Source organism: Cyprinus carpio, chromosome B7, assembly GCF_018340385.1.
Source record: "Cyprinus carpio isolate SPL01 chromosome B7, ASM1834038v1, whole genome shotgun sequence".
Classification (NCBI taxonomy): Eukaryota; Metazoa; Chordata; class Actinopteri; order Cypriniformes; family Cyprinidae; genus Cyprinus; species Cyprinus carpio.
Genome location: NC_056603.1, coordinates 40335446 through 40355150, shown reverse-complemented (window position 1 = coordinate 40355150; position 19705 = coordinate 40335446). Strand labels below are relative to the sequence as shown.

Below are 19705 nucleotides of genomic sequence, written 5' to 3'. Positions count from 1 at the left end.
AAGAGGTCAGTGGCAGATGAGAGGGAAAGGATTCATGGAAATCCCACTGAGGAGAGCTAATCACGTTTGATGTGCATGTGAACCCGAGCAGGTTCGTTGTAACACTGTCCCCACGTGTGAACTGGGCACAATGACCCATTAATTGGCTGCCATGGTTTTCTAGTCTCATAAAGCTGTTTTTATTCTATATTCCACAATACACCCAAACCACACCATCCCTAATATAAGATAAAACACACTTCTCATGTCTCTCTTAATCTGTGTGCGTTTGTGTGTGTGTGTGTGTGTGTGTGTGTGTGTGTGTAAGATGATGGTTAGATGCTTGGGGGGGTTTCCAGCGTTAAACCTCCCTGGAACAGAAGGATGTGCACTGTATGTCCTTGGCCTACTAGTGGGTGGCATCCCAGCATTCTCATGTACATTGCAATTATGTTTCAGACTGTGAAGAAAATAAATGTGCATGTCTTGCTCTGATACATTTATCTGTGACCAAACGAAATAGCCTACACCATTAGGTACTAGTAGACTAGAAGTCAGCACATGTCTTGACACTGAGCCATAGTGCTTAGGTGGGTAATACAAATTTGTATCTGGCTATTGTGAGGTGACAAAAATATAATAAAGTCAAAAAAAGAGAATTCTGATACATTCATCCATGTTTGAAACCTTATGCTTTGCTATTGGCAGCTATGAGAATGAAGGTTATTAATATAAAATGTTTTAGATATTAGGATGTATTAAAAAGAAATGTTATCAGTGGTGAGGCAGAAAAGGCTTTCATAACAAACCTTTGGAGAGGAAGAAAGAGAAAAGCGATGAGGAAGGTGATGAGTGGTGGTGAGTTGTACCAGGATAAAGTAGTTAAAAGTGAGTCAGCTGCTTCTTTGGTTCTTATCACAGACATGCAAACATACACAGACTTCCCGTGCCCTGACTGTCATCTCTTTAATATTGTTTTGGAGCTCTCCAGGTGTGGCTACCTTTAGCACCAAAACCTAGTGCTTAGGGCAATAACAGGCTAGTAGGCAAGGTGCCAGTTCAACTCTGCAAACTTTTAACTTCTTCAGCTACTCCCACTCTTTCTTTTCCTCTGCTTATGTCTCCCTTTCCCAAAGAGAGACTGACCTTTATACAAGCCTTGGAACACTTCAGCTGTAACAGACTTCAAACAGAGCTCAAAAGGACTCTGGGAGAAAAAGTGTCTATTAAAACATACTTGCTCCTGTGATTCTGTGGGCATGTAAGTGACTTAGACAGACCAAAAGTGAGCAAGAGACTCACACAAAGACACTTTTTTCCTCTGAGTTGGTCTCAGTCATTTTAGGATGTGATCTTCCCACATCAGAGTTCAGAGAGTAGAGGTCACGTCTGGAATCACTTTCCATGCTTCATCTCTTGCTCACTTCTAACCCTCATAAGTCAGACGTTCTCCACAGAAATGCTGTGGTGAAGGTATGAGGTTGAAGCAGCCAGACAGTCTATCGTGCAAACAAATAGATAGCTGAGTGCATTTTCGGTCAGCTCTGGTAAATCTGAGGACATTTTGTCACGGAACGGAGCTGTTGGAAAAAGTTAAGATGTGCACAGCTGAACATAGCAATCTGGCCGCTCAGCACTGATTCATTAGTGACTCATGTGCTTGATGCCAGTATTCCTGGCTGTTTTTAAAAATAAAGCTCCCCATTTCTCAACCTCATCTTGCTGAACTCTACATAATAGATAAATTTATTAATTCACTCACCACAGCTTGTCTTGCTCAATCATTACTCCGTCCCAGAGTTGAGGAGCCCCAGAGGACTAGAACAGCGCCTGCTTTCCCTCAGGTTGCTGTCAACCGTTCAGAAACCTACAGAGATAGCAGAAAAGAGCGAGGCGGGCTGAGTTGCTACAGAGGCCTTGCTTAAGCTACAGCCTTCTTTTCTCCATGCTTCCATTAGAAGATCAATGTAATAAATGAGTTTTGGTCAGAGCTTCGGCTTAGTGTTTAGATGGTGCTCATGCAGGAATTTTGTTCGAATCCTGCATTTCCGATTCAGTTGTGCATCTTTCCCTATTGTTTCCTTCCACTGCCTTTTAATTGAAAGTGGTGAGAACAGTTGCTATTAAGAATTGATGTGAAAAACAGCGGAAATTTGAGCTATGGCAGGTAGAGAAGTGGATGGTCTAATTGTGTGCTCAACCAAAAACCAGCGGAGGCAACTTTCCCAGCCTAAGAATAACAGAGACAGAGCAGATTTTATATTGTAAACCTAAATAAGATTTTCTAAAAACTATTCCTTTGTGAGAAAGCTATTAAGGTCATTCTGTCCATGGAGTGGGACTCTTTTATTAACCCTGGTCTGTTTAAGGCTGTATACAAACTCAACATGCGTGTGTATTTTATTATTAGCGTGGTCATGTGAATGTTTTTGTTTGCACGGTAGTACAACAGTAATTAGAAGCTATAGGGACCGCTTGCGAGTCTTTTTATTTGTTGGCTGCTGGGGTTAAGCTGTCATTATGGAAATGGCCGTCCTTCCCCTGTTGATACCTTTCTTCAGCTTTTGTGTGGAGATCTGTGCTTTAATTACAGGTCTGTGAGTGATGTCACTGCTGTGGCGTCTCCTGCCCTTCACCCGGCGCCTCCCCATTCCCCCCATACACGTGTGCTTAAACACACACCTGCCCCAGCTGCCCTCCATACCTACCTCCATCTCACCCCTGAGTCCTCCTCAGCCTCAACTCCCACCTAACCCCAACCCCCACCCACGATTGTTTAGAGATGGCTTGATTATTTGTTCTGTGAATGCGGTTATTTAACTTTCCTTCTCAAGCGGAAGATAAGGAGCCCTACAACTGTTGTAACAAGAATGAACTTGTGCCAGAACGGAAAGAAGTTGGTATGTACGCACTTGTGAGCGAGTGTCTCTCTCACTTTTTTTTTTTTTACTTGGATGTACACCTAACACATGAGTTTTAAATGTATGGGAGAATGCAGGGGACGTGTCTTTAAATGATTTGGATTTCTCAAGAGGTTATAGCCGGAAAGAGAACAAGAAGTGGAGACACGCCACTGAGTGAGAGAATGTTTCAATGGTGGAACAGCTGACACGTGAAACGGCTGGAGAAGCAGGATAAAGGCATGTTCAAAGCAAATCAGTGTGGACATCATGGATCAGCACTACATCTGACCTAGGGAATGTGTTACCTAAAAGGCCACAAAAACCGCCTGGAGACCATGGAGCTCTTATCGTAGATGTTAGATGACCCTGCTAAAAAAAAAAAGGAGAAGGATCCATCATGAAGTCTAAGAGCCCTGCAGAAAAACAGGATTGAAGGCTTTCTCTTTGCTTTTTGTATGTGCGGAGAGTGCAAGGGGAAAGAATGGTAGGTAATGTTATCTTGTTCACAGTTACAAGAATCCTGCTCAGAGAATTCTATGGGGTTTCAAGTTTCTAATATGTATATAAAGTTTCTCTGGCACAATGGAGCTTTTGTGGAGTGCAAAATGAGCCCCCCCCCCCAACTTGCCTCTCTCCCTTCGCTAAAAAATTGCATTCATATGCTAGCAGAGCTACGAGTGCAGACTCAAGTTTCTGCTATCTTTATGTGTTGTGTCGTCACGGAGCCCCAGCGGGCTGAAATGTGCATCTCATTCACCAGCTCCGGCACTCTGCCATCACTGCCAGTGCTCTTTCCAGACATGGATTAGAGTGAAAATCTGGGAGAAACAACAGGCTCCTGACAAAAAAAAAAAAAAAAAAAAAAATAGCTGAAATGACAGGTAACCCAAGTCAAAGAGAAAGACAGTGAAAGAACAAGAAAGAGTGAGAGAGAGAAGGCAGACAATAATTACAGAGCTTTTTGTTTTCAGGGCCACTTTTAGCTGGCTACTTAAGTGCCTGATTCCAAATATACACCTTGTAATTATAGTAGTGGGCCCCATTAGGGCAGAGGACTTTGGGGGGATTATGCTTTGTATGTGTATGTGTGGTGAAGTACACATACATGTACTTGATTAGCTGTAGATGCTTGGGTCAAGTTGGTTGAGTCCGTGTGAGGGAAGCACAGTTCTTGCTTACTGCTTTCTGGTCTGTTACTGCTATGAGCGCTGGCTGAAATGCCCATTCTCAGAGTTCACAGCTGAAACATACAGCCTAATTCACATCATGCAGGGAGATGTATGGTGATTATGACAGGCTGTCTAAGTGATGACTGCCCAGTGTGGCGTATGTCATGTCGAGTTGACTGCGACTTTTTGGTGGGGTGTCCGCAGAGGCCAAGCGGTAGGAACACCACCAGTTCTGGGTATCATTAGACTGAAGGAGACTGTGGCAGACCTCACTTACAGGGGAATTTTCAAGCCATGGCACCCGGCCAGATCCTTCCATTGTCTTAGCCCTTGTAGATTAGCATGGTGACACACAAACACAGACTGAGATGAACAAATGGCATTGAGCCGTGTCTTGAGACTGAACAGTAGAGAAGAAGAGAAGGTGATGGCTGTGCCTGTGTGTGTGTGTGTGTGTTGTGTGTGTTTGTGTGGGTACATCAAGCCAACCTGAGAGCAAAAGAGGGATATCTGCCTCTTTAAGCTGTTAGCTTTCCTAATAAATTCTTAAGCACTGGCTTTAGTGCATGTTAAACCAGGATTACCCAATCAATTATAGCCAGTACAAACAAGGATTACTTAAAACACTACATTTTTCTTGTGCAGAGGGTAAAAACAGGGCAAATGAAGGGAGCAGCACCAGTGGTGATAAGACAGGCAACATATCCAGGTCAGCATGACCCTGAGCGAAAGGGGCGTTTTTTTTTTTTGTCAGAGGGATGCCAGGAAAATGACATTGCTTGGCCTCTTCCAGGTCCACACTTTGGTGATGTAATCTTATAGTAGCTTGCTGTGTAGCTCGCATCAGTGCAAACTCTGCAAAAGGCACAAAGAGTGCACTAATGTGCATCCTTCTGAGCCTTAAAATGTCCAATAGGACACTCTGCAGTCTTGTTGACTTAAGATATATGTACACTTCAGGTGTGCATCAAGTATTTTCCCCATGCTTGTTGTTTGCAGTAGGACCTCTAGAGGACCCCGTTTACAGTTAGTGGGTGCTGTTATGTCACTTGGGCAGTTTATTTGCATATGTTGGGTTTTTCATTTGAGCAACAATGTAAGGGGTTATGCTTCTGTAGTGAATTGAATTTTGTCAATGTGATTTAATTTCAGTGTGGCCATGTTGAAGGTTTTATGCAAGATGGGTTATATGTGTTTAATAGTTTCTTTGAAGATAGAACAATAACATGAATGAATTGCATATTTCTTTAGCTGACGTTTGTGTGTACGTGTCTGTGTTCTGGCTGTGACCTTCCTGAAACCTGATCCGGAGGGTGTAGCGTAGGGTGTACATGCTGATATATCCCCATCTCTGCAAATATACAGAAAGGGCATAACACTGTGTCTGTTTACTTATTTTAATCTCAATTAGAAGCCAGAGTCTTGCTGCTCAATGTGAAGCAAGTATGGACACATTCTTGCCAAACCAGCTCTGTGTGTATGTGTGTACTTCTGCGAGCGTGTGTGTATGTGTTTAATTAAGCTCACCTCTCAGTGAACCAGTACATACTCGGTGCATGTTGTAAGCACATGATGGTTGGAGCTTGCCCACACTGCCTGTTCCCTTTCCTTCGTTCCCTCACTTTTCTCTGAATCACTTTTCCGTGACACCTCGACTGCCTGTTGTGCCATTCCGTGAGTTTCTTTGATGGAGTATTTTACTCAGGCTTGCTGTGTGAGTTCTCCCTTTTAGACGATACACAGAGCCTTTGAAAATAGCTTGTATGTCATCTTAACCTCTGAGTGAGGGGTCAGCCCCTGTTGAAAAGAGTGCTCAAGGCGAAAGAGAACAGGAGAATCCCACTGGATGTCTTTTATAAACCCTTTCCCACTTTACATTCCTGTGCCATCCCTCTCTGCTCCCATCTCTGTCCGGGTGGCGAGTGAATGGTGACTGTAAGCCTTCTCTACCCTTCCTTCTGGCAGGGTGACTGTGGTAGGGAATAAGAGTGGCCTAATCAGGCCTAATAAGAATGTGTTTGTGACGGGGGGTGCTGTTGAAAGGGTTTGAGTCCTCTGTGGAGACACAAATAGACAGAAGACATGCTGGGTATTGAGTTACTATGTCTGGGCCGAACTAGAAGAGCTCTCTTAGTGTCTCCTACATAATGTACTAACACAAGGCATGACTTTACTGCCAGTTATTATAGCTACTGTCAGTGGTTCACAAGAATCTGGTTGCATGTGCTTTTGTTACATGGGTTAACAACACACAAGAGTGCCACGAAAAAAAAAAAAAAAAAAAAAAAAATTATATGTTATATATATATATATATATATATATATATATATATATATATATATATATAAATATATATATATATAAAACTCATTGTAGAACTGTATTAAAGTCATTGTATAACTGTATTAAAGTCATTGTGTTTTGTGTGCATTGCATTTTAACATGTTTTGAGTAAAAAGATCAAATAAATAGAGCATCACGTCATTGACCCGTGTCTGCTACCGGGGATGTAGTGCAATGCACAATTTTGTTGGCTTTAAACATGTGACACTTCAGATTTTCTTTTTTCACTGTAGCAACATTTGTCTTTGATATCGTTTGCAATGTTTCTGTAGTGCATCTGTATGTTTTCTAGCGTGGGAATATGATCCCATCTTTATCACATCAGTGTCATCAGCTGTGGGAGCCCTCGGGCTAACTCCCACCTCCGAGCAAGCAGAGAGACAGGGAAAACACAACACAAAAAATGTGTCTGTTTTACCCCCTTTAGAAATGAATCCTACTTAATTAAGAAGCAATGAAGAATCCACAGATAGCATTGTGTAATTAGCTTAAGCAGGGGCTGCTGTAACCAGATCCACTGCATTAATGACAACATAAGGCCCTGTGAAAAGCATCATTGTTCTCCGGATAATTGTCCTTTTAGTTAACGGAGGGCAGGGGAAAGGCTCTTCTTGTTAGAGGATCTTGGCTGGGGCTGTCGACAGCCAGGGGCACAGATAAGAATGGGTATCCAGAGATGGGGCTGGCACTGGCCCTGTGCCCACTATGACAAGCCCACTTGTGCCCTCTGCCGAAATCCGGATGGCATGTATAGGAATTAGGCCTCCCCCGGGTGTGAAGGGGGGCACGTGTTAATGACATGCCCCTGAAGGCTAATGAATGAAGAGAGATCAATAAAATAAGGCAGATGTATGCAAACAGCATGCTGATTATGCTGCCTAATGACGCCTGCTAGAGCAGAGCTCAGACAGGAGGGATGGGGAGGGGAAGAAAAGTGCCATAGAGGCACATGGAACATTTACGTCTCCTCACACACTACCAAGGACTGAATTAAATTGCTTCTACTCAAGGGGTAAACTGTCAACTGATTAAATGTCATAGGTGTTTATGGTAGCACAACTTTTTGGTTTTCCTCGGTTCGTGATGTCAATGTCACATTTATATGAAATAAACCAGTGTTTCTACATGGCAAAAGAAATTATGTTTTATCTAAATTGTGAGCTTGGAGTCTTGGAGTTAGACTAAAATGTGGTTACTTCGATAGTCCGGTTCACAAACAAATCAGGTTTTTATAAAATCATATTTTATTAAACTTTTGACATATCCTATCATTCATACTACATTTAACTGCGGTTCATTCATGAGACTGTAAAGCTGTAAAAATATTGTTGATTGTTATTTCATGTTAGCTACTCCAATTAAAACATACTTAAACATAAAACAACTTAAAACATACAATGTGCCTTCTTACAAAAGCTTTTGTATGAATATATTGGTTAAGACACAACCTACCTAACAAAAAACAAACTAATTTCCATTAATAAACATAAAAAAGAACAAAAAATACTCTTAATCTTTCAATATTTTGTTAAACTTTTACATATCCTTACTTTAACATTTCATTGTTAGTTCATTCAAGACTGGCATTAAGGTGTTTGAAGTTAGGGTCTAGGGTCTAGGGTTAGGGTGCAGCCTAGAAAGGCAGGTAGCTTCACCGGTTTGGAGCTCTTTTCTTTGTGCTCCCTATTGTATCCAACCAGCCGGAGTTGTTAGAAACACGATATCTACCTTTAAGCAGAGAGGGAGACCAGCCAAGACTTAACTGCTGTCTCATCCTGGCAACTGCATGGATGCTGTCTGCCTCCATTCACGAGGACTCAGGGAGATGAAATGAAAAGAGAAGGATGAGAAGAGTAAAAAGAAGTCCCCTCCCCCTGTTCCCTCTCCGTTTATTCCAGGATCAGGTCCTCTGAGGAATGTGTCTAGCTCTGTGTACTTGTCCAATTCAGCCAGAACTAGAGACACAGTCTTAGTTCAACAGATAAAGCCCAGGTTTGCACTTTCCCCAGCAGGACGTTGCTGGTGTTGAGTTTCGGTGTAGGTGACTGTACGTCTTAGATTTTGAATGTTGTTCTCTTTGTTTTCTCTGACCAAGCCACTTGGGTTTACAAAACGAGGGGCAAAAGACTTCATGAGAACAGACGTACAGTGTCGTGGCTTTGTGCCAGTCTCGCAGAAGTTGAGACGTTTGCTAGTGTGCTCAGAGGGATATTGTAAACGAGTCGTCTGGTGGAATGAAAAACTGTCTGATGACATCAGAGCCAGCCACTGACGATGGGGTTGACGCTGTACAGCCGCATTATTTTAATGAAAACAAAGATCCAGCGTCCACCAAGCCAAACGACATGCTCTGCAATGCATCAGTTCTTTTATTGCATTGGCTTGAGAATATGATTACGCCTCTCCGCTCCCCTTGGGCTTGAAATTAAAACCCTAGTCCACTGTTGAAGACCTTGGAAGACTTTCCAATAAGAGGCCAGAGAGCAGGTGGTGACCCCCTGTGGCCTTCGAGTATATTATTGACCAGGGTCCGGCACCCCGGTTGATTGCTTTATTGTATTGCTGTGAACCTTGGTGGCTGGAGACCTCTGGTTGACCCAGGACTGGAGGGAGCATTGCAGTGACCCTCACCTTAGTGGAAGAGATATGTGGCTTTGACCTGTGCCTCGATGAGGGAAGGCTTGACCTGCAGGACTGCGGGGATAATGGCTTGTCTTCCAGTCACCTTCCTTCTGTCTCAGCCTGTAATTTAAAGGCTGTTGGGTCAGTGGTGTCCTCTGCATTTGGGTGGGGATCTGCCCTGACTCCAGACCCTGTACACGACCCAGTGGTGTACATCATGTCAGTCTGGCAGGAGGGAGGAGGAACAAAATGCCGATTAATCTTCTCCAAATAACAGAAAAATGCTGCATGATCACTTTGATACTCGAGAGCTGGGACTTGGAGGGAAATGAATCTACACTCCTGGCTACCCTGGGACGCCTTCAAAAATCTCTTTATCATTGGAAATGAAGGGTCAGTAGCAGGTGCAAACCAGTTTAATGCAAACTCATACCTCCCCCTAGTCGATATGAATATGTTGTTGAAGCCCCAACTGAAGACGTCATGGATTTCTTGCTTCTTGTCTCCGTTTCTGGATAAGACTACAAACCCTGGAGTGGTGATTGACACGCAGACCTGCTGGATCTCCTGTGCTCTCCATAAACTGTCACTCTGTCAACCTGATCAAGGCACTTCAGACTTGCAGGAGAAAAACCTCTCTAAACACACATACATAAGCTTCACACTTCCTTATTACCTTTTGTTTTCCTTTGTTTTGTCTTAAGTGCCAGTTTCCAAAGGCTTCCATCAAAGCTCCAGCAATAAAAGCGGGTTGCTGAAATGTTTGATTAACAGCCTTGAGTGAAGCATACTTGATCCCTCTTACATGTAATATTACCAAAATACATGGCTTTTAATTCTTTAGATTTTATTTTTCAAATTGACTTCCCTTTTTGTGTGCTTTTAATGAGGATGAGGAATGGATAGGTTTAGATAATGAGCAGGCGGTGACAGGGCAAACAGGTGTTGCTTTGGCTTCCTTGTCCGTTCCGCCTCCCCCACACCTTATTGGCGTACATTTAAGTTTTTATAGCTGTTCATTTTTGTCTCGGCTGTTAATCTTAAGATTGTATGTAGTCCTGGGTTCGGTTAGGCTTTCATCCCAGGACGTCCTAGCTGTTTGTTTGCTTCAAGCATAACGGCACCATTTACTTTAGTATGCAGAGCTTTGTTTGTCTAATGCAGACTCGCTCACCGTGACCCAGTCAGGCTAGCCACTGAACTCCCTCTGCACCCGCCCAATGAAAGGAGTGCACCTGGCATCATAGAGTTCACTTCAATTAATCCCTCAGAATTACAGTCCCTGAGCCAATTAAGTACCTCTCATCTTACACAGTCCCTCCCCAGCACGAGGCTATGTCCATTGCTAACATCAACCATTCAGCCCTGTTGAGAGGGAGGTTGGGCATTACACCTTTGCTCTCTTTTCTGCACAGCCCATGCAAATTTTGGCCCAATTTGGCAAATTTTATAGATTGCCTGATACCTGAAACTCTCCCTAAAGTGGCGGAAATTAAACACTGGGACCTTTTCAGTGTTTCCCAGCAGTGATGGCAACTCTAGATAATAAGTGTCAACAATGTTTCAGAGAATACCTGTTAGATAACTTCTCAGAAATTATTGATCAGCATTTTAGCGCATGTGTGTGCATTTGTGCACATTTTAGCATATCTGTGTAGCACGTCAAATACTAAGGCATGTGGAGCATTTCCCATGTTGTGTTGGTGTGTATCCATAGCCTCCCACTCATGGCCAGAACCCTGGCAATTCATTCCGAACTTTCTGCTCCACCGAGCGTTTTCATTCACAGTATAGCACTATATCTGGCAGCTTTCCCTTACCTTGTACACACACACAGGCTCAGCAGCTGTGTGTGACAGGTTCTCTAATGGTAAGGAAGATTGAGCAGAGCAGTACTGTGGCCTTAGGTTAAGATTCCAAGTGCCTTGCTGTTGATCTTTTAGTTCTGTTTCCTTTAGTAATCTAAAAACGCACGTCCTGACAGCCATTGAATGTTTGTCTTGTTTTCTGGCACGCTTCCTCTTTGTCAAAACAGTGACATCATTAATTGAGCACAGTTTCAAGCTTTTCAAGGCCTGGCAGATTCCAGTTCCTTTGAGCAGCACACAGACTTCATTGTGTTATATTTTAGTAACATCTAGTGTGTTGATTTTAGAGCCAGTAATATATAGGACTATATATGATATAGACAAGCAAACGAACTATGAAAAAATAATCTTTATAAAATCTAAACACATGTGCCAAGGTCTTAATACTGGTGTCATGTGGTTTTGAAAAGATGGTGCAAACATCATGTAAATTTTAAATAATAAAGCATTTTCTTTATACCTGGAATATGCGTGAGTATACGCAATCCTAATCATTATTTTTTAAAATTATTATTATTATCTATCTATCTATCTATCTGTTTATCTATCTATATATATATATATATATATATATATATATATATATATATATATATATATATATATATATATATATATATATATTTTTTACTTCATGTGACAATATATTTTATAAATTGAAATATAATATATTTGCGTACATGCTCTTATATTTTGTATTCAAGTAATCATATGCATTAATTGCATGTTTTAAATGTTTTCAGGACAAAAATAAACCATGTCACTGACTCTTTAATATGTAAAGATTTATTGACTCTTCAGTATCGAAACATTTATTAGGTTCTTATCAGCTAGGTTATGGTAGGTCACCACCAGAGTGTTCCAACAGCGACTGTGTGCACTGCTGGAAAACAGAGCCAAAAACTTTTTGCTTACTGCACTCTGAACAATGCAGTGTGGACTCATGCGTGTTCTCTTTTCTTTTTGCCATTTTGTAACTGGTTTTAAGCGCAACCTCCTAATGAACAAGTCTCAGTTGCAGGGTGAGAACACAGACATGTGGCCTTTCTTTAAACATGCTTAATACTCAGTGCTTTTCTGCCTTTTTTACCCCTCTTAATCCACCCGGCCTCCTCCCCCAGCGAGAGATGATGGACGGGAGTTTATCCCTTCGACTTGCAACAGTGAATGGGCCCTGTCGTTGCAGTTTGATGTGTTTGCAATGAAAAGGTCTCTGTGTTACTCCACCATGCCAAAGATAACCTTCTGGGTGTGATACTGATTTGTCTGTACTCGACACTTACTTGTTGGCATGTTCCTCAAGTCTGCATTACTCACGGCTCGTTTTCTGGCCCATATGCTGAGCCCTGGGAGACCTTTAGTTATTGCAGGAGGTGTGTGTGTGTGTTGGAGGGGGGTTTCCATGTATCTTTGAGTCTCTTATTCTGCAGGTAATTACACAGCAATGTAAATTACAGCGAGGTAGCAAAGAGCCATGGCCCCTGCCGGCACTAGCCTGGCCCTGCATTCGTCCCTCCTGCCTGACCCTGCAGCTAACAGCTTAACACAAAAAGCCACATCTTAGCATGGGCCCCTGTCCATGACTGCCCTCGGATAAATCATTAGCAGATGATGCTTTCTTTTGAATTCCCTTTCTTTTTCTCTTTCACTTTCCATCTCTACCTAACCCTGCCATACAGTACGCGTAGTTCAAAAGGAATCATATCTGGTTAATATTTAGCTGCCAGGTCCCCGGGCAAAGGGGTGTAGACTGTTGCTTTGGAAAGCTGAAACTCGTAGGCATGCATACTGAAGATATGTTTCTGTCCACAGAGGAATGTGGCTTCTCTTCCAGGATCTGACCTTTGACCCTGTTCTGACACATGGCTGAGATTCTCTAAGCTGCACTAACAGCTTTCTCTCACTCCTTTCCAGCCTCTCATTCAGGTCTGTTTGTTATTACACCACACATTGATCTGTCACCAGCAGTTAGAGCTCCATGCTCCAGTCTCTTCCTCGGCTTTTAGACGTAAATCCTAAAAACATGACCACAGAGTGACTGGAGATCAGTGTCTTTCTCTGTTTTTCCTACCTCTCTCACTCCATCTCTCTCTCTCTCTTTCACCTTTTCTTCCCTCGTTTCTCTTTCTGGCCCAGCTGGGCTCCAGATGTAATCTGCATTTCATGTGGCGCAGTGCAGGGAGGCAGGCCATGTGAGCGGAGCAGAGCTGGACTGAGACTGGGCCGGGCTTTGGGTCTGCCGCTCAGCAGTTCAGCTAGATGTTGCGGTTAGCGTGATGTGAACTTTGACAGTCTGTGTCATGCTTAATGCCTCACTTCCCAAACACAGCTCAGTGAGGCTGATTTATATCTAACAGGTGCTGCATTCAGTGCAGCAGCGGGGCTGATGGGATGGGGGACAGCTTGTGGCCGCCTCATTAAAGAGAGGAGGAGATAGAATGCTGATTCTCTGTCTGACGTCCACACATGCCAGCAACAAAGAGCGTAGAAGGAACTTGGACTTGTGAACAGTTGCCACACTTCTGAGGTTTTTAACTATTCTTCTTCCTATCTCACATGCTTTGGATTTCCTCTCACCCTGCTTAGGTTTTTAGGCGCGGTGGGCTCTCTGACCTCTGCTGAGTGCACAGTGGCTTAAGCCCTGGCAGACACCACAATGCCAGGATTGTCTGGGAGTGTTGACATGCCAGCAAACTTTGACGGGCTTATGTTAGTGGCGCGGTGTCGGTTTTCCCCCTGCCGCCCCTGTGAAGGCAGTCCTTAGCCTCCTCTCTCTTCTTTCTTCTTTCTGTCTGTTTCTCTCTTTCACCTTCTCTCTGATAGCAGTCTTTACCAGTTGGCCTGTAAACCTGGATCTGGATCCGGTTTAAATCTTGATAATTAACTGAGGGTTTGCAGGTATCTTTTAGGTCTTTCGGGAAAGTCTTTGTAGGTGATTACAAGTCTTCTGTTTTCTGGTGGGTGTGGCCAGGCTGTGGCTGAAATGGTCACAATTGTTGCATAAAATAAAAAGTTGCGACATCATAACGATTCACAAACAAATGACTCTTTTTAACAAGTCAGTCTGAAAGATTCACAAAACGGTTTCTAGTTAGCAGTTAGTAGTTTAAGTCAGACTCATGCAGAATCAAAAAGCTAGAAAGGGATTCCCTCACTGAACTATGAATCACGTGGTTTTTATATGGCACAATTTTTTTGAGCAAATTTATTTTGCTATATGGTATTTTTCTATTCTTAGAAATGGGCGAGGCTTTCTTGTCAGCTGAGCTCTTTTTCCATGGAGTGTCCTTCATATAATCAAATTAGTTTTCAGTTTGTAAACCCGACCTTCATGCTGAGCTCAGCTTTTTGTCACCCCACCCCTGCTGAATGAAACATTTGTTGTGTGCCTCAACAAGTCAGAGGAAGACCATTAAATGTTTTCAATGTTCCTCTTCGCTTGGAGCGTTGGCATCTTTCAACACAAGCCTCGAGGCCACCTTGTTACACACTTAACTACTTGTATTCTCATAGTGTTTTTCTCTTTCTCTCCGTCTGTTGAGAGTTATTCCTTTCATCACCGCTGAGGAAGAAAGCACAAAACTTCACTTGCTTTGCCTTGGCCCTTTTTCTCGTAAATACTGCAGGCTAGGTCTGTACAATGCGATAAACCGCAGGCGTCTATATTTATGGTTATGATTTATAGGTAGCGCCTACATACCACAAAACGATACACTTAGATAATGAAAGTTGTTACAGATCGAACCATCTGCAGGTGGATTGCGACTGTGTAGTTTAGAAAATAATAGTGTGAACATTAACAGTTTGGTTGTTGTGTGTAAAACGAAGCTTTCAACATCATCACAGCTGTCAGCTCCCCTTTTGTTTATGTTTCTGCTGAAAATGAGCCTGCTAAGCTTCCGTAGCAGCCCGTAAAAATAGGCTGTCGGTAAGTAAGAGCATGGGGAACCTAATTGGAGATGCTGTTGTTTAAGAATAGCTGGGCTTTAAAAGTTAGTGCCATCTCTTTAATTCGCACCAGCAGTCCCTCAAACTCCCACCTGTAGCTTATGCTACGAGAGCAGCCTGAGAAAAAAAAATGTTTAACTGTAATTTGTTCACTCTCCCTCGTTCTCTTTGTTTTTTCCTTTTTTTTTCTTTAAACGTCTGGATGTTCAACACCAACGACATTCCGGCTTTGCTTCCCTCTGTTTCTCCAAAGAACACATTATTCCTTGTACTTTATTAACACTCCATAATTCTTTAAAGGGGGTCGAGGGCGAGTGGGGGGTGCAGTAGAAAGACATCCTCCCTTGAGGTTTATTGCTTAAAGCAAGCACTGCTCTTTCCCAGGATAAGAGATTTAACTAAGCAGAGAGGAATTTGGGCCAGAACTCATAAAAGAAGTATTTGTGTACCAAAAAAAAAAAAAAAAGTTCATACTTTCTTTCCAAATCTTTGTCATTAATGACTTTAGCAAATGTGAAGTGGAAAGTGAATGGAGATTCAGTGTAGGGTCTTCAAAGAAAGCCTCTAATTATTTATCCAGGATATCCCGCTGAAGAATTAGAGTGAAGAAATCACTTCCACAGAATGGTTTCACTGGGACGCCCTTTAATCCCCATTGTTTGTGCGAGCGTGCTTACCTTTGCGCCGGTATTAGATCCTCGTTCGCTATTTGAATAGCCACGGTCAGGGCAGGACATGTAGGAGATTGCGTCTTCTCCTCTCCGTTTCTGCTTTTCTGTCTTCTGAACCCAGAACAGCTGTCACCCTCTTCGCTCAGGTTTCCTCAGTAGTCTGCCCTCCTGTGCCATCCAGAAGGATCGTATCGCACTCCTCGGGTGTAAACGTTTAACAAAACACCAGGCCCCGCCGTGACTCCTCTGCCTGGCAGCCTTGAAAACTCTCGGTGTTTCGATGTCACCTTGGCTAGCCTGTATCATTTAGAGCCTGGGCATGCAAGTTATTGGACCATTTGTGAGTTTTACACTTGTTGACACCGAGTGTTAAACCCAAGAGTGAGCCTGTTTCCTCTTGCATTATGATTCTCATCACTTTCAGGACACCTGATAGCTTGGATTTGTTTCAGCGGCGCACTAAAAGGGTGTCTGTGCCTTTAAGAATGCCCTACTTGGGATATTTGGCTAATTCCAGGTGCTGTTTCTCTCGTCGCTCTGTTTTACCAGGTGCAGGACTGGGTCATTACTGAGGTATTTGTTTTTCAGATTAGTTAAAAAGGCCTTGGATTAGGAGCGGGTTATCCAAGCTCTATTCAGCCAACCTGATGCTGATTCCTGAGTTAAAGCACAGGTGCTTAACATGTAGTTGAAGAGCGTATTGTGGTGTTACTCATGAATAATCCTTCATGACTTCCCCGTAGGGTGGAAAAATACAACTACGGCTCTTATATAGACCTCAAATCCAGTGTCCAAGTGCTGTGTGCAGTTTAGGTCCCTCTCTCAAGCATTTACATGGAGCTTCAGCGATTATGATAATGAACAGTTTTATCATCGGCCTTACAATCAATAATGCGGCTTTTTAAGGTTTAATATTTCAATGGTATTGATCATCTTAACAACCGTGTTTGCGGTCGACTTGCCTTAACTGCAGCCTCAGTGAGAGGAGAGATGAAACAGTGAGGGTACGTATGGGGTGGGGGGTGTTTGGACATCAGGAAGTTGAGGAGGAGGGGGCGGGGGTTGACTCACAGGGCCAAACTCCTTATAGCGGATGAAATGTAATATTTCTATATATATAATAAATCAGTGGTGTCATGAGGGAGTCGAAGGGAAGCATAGGGGATGGTGGTCTCATTGTGTAGATGTTGACAGAGCTCAATCTCTCTATCTGACCCAGTCAACCATACTCTCTTACACAAGACAGATAAGCGTGGTGCTTGAAGAAAAGAAAATAATAAAAAAACTCTGTAGTTTGCATATTTCTCTTCTAACCTTCCACACTCGCTTTTATGTTTTCTCTATCTGTCTTTCTCTCTCGTTCTGTCTCACTCCCTCACGAGAGAGGGAAGAGCCGCTTCCTTGAGCTATTAATAGAGGAGATTTGATAATTAATGAAAATGAAAGCCTTTGGGCCTGGCTGCCTTTGACACACACACACACACACACACACACACATATGCGCACACACTTACACATGTTTACCTAGATATCTAAATGGGGACTTATCCTTGACTTCTGTGGTTTTACTCGTCTCTTACTAATCCTAGAGTTAAATGTAGTATTACATATATATATATAATCTACATATGTTTGCAAAATATCACAATATATTTTAGTTACAGTAATATATTTATTTTACAACTAAAAATTAAAACTGTAAAAACTTTGATGGCAAAATTACCATCAAATTTACCATAGAAAACCTCAGAAATATTAAATAAAGCAAATAAAAAATCTTAAATAAAGCAAAATAAGTTTTTTGAAATTTAACACAAGGCTTAGTAAGAGATGAGTATTTTAAAAACCACAGAAGTGAAGAATAAGTCCCCATCTAGGTAATGGATTTTCTTGGATTTTGCTAAGCTATTTATGTCAAAGCATAGTATAGTCACACACAACCACGTAACCCTTTATTGGAAATGCAGTCTGATATTCTTATGGTTTGTGTGTTTTTGTTGGCAGACCAACTCTCGCTCTACCTTTGAACATGCAAGTTTCAAGTCAGAATGCTTTGCTGTATTTTTTTGGTAAAACTCATCTGTTGAGTTCGCAGTGAGCACGTCTTAAACACACCTTCAGTATGCAGGTGGAGAAAACAACCTGTAATTAATTGTTTGTTAGAATTGATCTAGTTTGCAAATGCAAAGTGTACAGGCAAGCACATGAAGACAACATTCTTCACGAGAAGTAAACAGGCAAATGCACCCTCTCTCTCTCTCTCTCTCTCTCTCTCTTTCTGAGAAGTACTGTAAGTGGGCTCTCTCCACTCCTCCCTCCTGTGTTGTGGAGCATGCTGTGCGCACTCAATGTGCCTGGGGGTGAATGGAGGGCTTTTTGCAGCACGAACATGATCACCCATCTCTGATTATACATCAATACCTTTATCCCTGGGATAATTTATGCACTTACAAAACACAAAGCTTTATCTGAACCAACCACTGGGGAAGGTGGAGGCAAATAATGTGCTATTACTTTACTGTAAGATTTGTTAAGAAAAGAGTGGAAAAAAAAAGACAGCTTCCAGGGGCCAAAACAAGAATTATTTTACTGTTCTAGAAATGACATCCTCCCCTTATTTCATCTTGTATGTGGCCCTGGAGCAGAAAACCAGTCATAAGTAGCGCAGGTATATTTGTAGCAATAGCCAACAATACATTGTATGGGTCAAAAATGATAGATTTTTATTTTGTGCCAAAAATCAATAGGATATTAAGTATCCATGAAGTTCCGTTAAGATATTTTGTAAATTTCCTACCATAAATATATCAAAACTTAATTTTTGATTAGTAATATACATTGCTAATTACTTAATTTGAGCAACTTTAAAGACGGTTTTTTTTTTATATATATATATATATATTTTGATTGATTTTTTTTTTTTTTTTTTACTACCCTCAGATTCCAGATTTTTAAATAGTTGTATCTCATACATCAGTGGAAAGCTTATTTATCCAGCTTTCAGATGATGTATACATTTTTTTTTTCATGGTTACATTTTTATGTAGGTAAATTTTTCATGGTTACATTTTTATGTAGGTATATTTTTAACTACACTGCAATATACCTGTAATATATTAAGATAGTATTGGATTTTCTTGAGAAAAAAAGAGCTTCTTTTAGTCTTTGCATATGATGTCGAAAGGAAATTAGTGGCTGTTGGGCAAATGTAAGCGCTTACCATAAACAACAGTGAGTTGAGAATCTCCAACAGTATGCATTTTTAATAGGGGTATGTGGATATGTTGAGTGTGGTATTAGCTCTGTGGGCTGGTGTGAAGCTCATTTGTACTCGCAGCCCCGTTCCTCTGCCAGCCCCCCATGCTGCCTGCTAATTGGCAGGAGACTGGGAGCTTCCTGCTGCGTGTTCGCCACTTTCCCCTCGCTCTACCACCCCACCAGCTCTTTTTTGCCAGCTTTCCCCTCCGAACTGAGTAATTAACCCACAGCTAATTAACCACTTCTAATTACACCGAGGAGCCTGTTTCTTTCGCACTCACCAAAAGTGATGAGACACTTTGCCAGCGCGTGGATTCCCCTTCAACTGCCTTTGAACCCGCTCCAGATTTCATCGGTGGAATAAATGGCGCTAAAAGCAGCCTGACGTTGCATCACACGCTTTGTCAGGAAAACATTTTTATGCTCCCTTTGTTTTGCTACATTGATTGCGTTTACAGATCTTATGCTGTTACCCGAGAGCGAAAATTATCACCAAGATTCAGTTTCAGCCCCTAGAACAGAGAACGCTATTGATACCTCGGAATCAATTCGTTTGTGTTCAGGCCAGAGACCAATTAGTAACAGATGAGTTTGCAGATGTTTACTGTTACATAAAGTCACAGAGGAGTACCTCCCATTTCCACAACAAACATAATCTATTAACTAGTGCCAGCGTGCAGGTAGAGCGCCCGGACCTCACTCACTAATGGCTGTGGCTCTGCGAGCGATGCATGCTGGGAACCGGCGTTTAGTCCCGTTTTTAGTGCCACGTTGGAAGTAGCAGCGGATAGCTGTGCTCTCTCATCCCTTGCCCACAGCCACACTGCACTGATCTCTCTTTCCCTTTCTATCACTTTTCCTCCCTCTCTCCACAGCCTCGGTCTCATCACAGCCGCTGCTATTTCTGTTGCACAGACTGATAGCTTGAACTAAAGATCATTGA

The 19705-nt window shown here is 42.3% G+C and overlaps 1 protein-coding gene across 11 annotated transcripts in view; it reads left to right on the top strand.

The window, feature by feature from the left end:
• The window catches only part of LOC109092800 (zinc finger homeobox protein 3-like), a 334135-nt gene that overhangs the window by 216211 nt on the left and 98219 nt on the right, over window positions 1-19705 (top strand). The window contains exon 2 of one of the 11 annotated variants that reach the window (XM_042728656.1): window positions 12698-12811. The exons of 9 other annotated variants lie outside the window; for them this stretch is intronic. The gene's annotated coding sequence lies outside the window, so the exon portion shown is untranslated. Of the gene's footprint in view, window positions 1-313; window positions 3367-12697; window positions 12812-19705 lie in introns of those variants that run through there. One more of the 11 variants, XM_042728657.1, reaches the window with a different exon arrangement.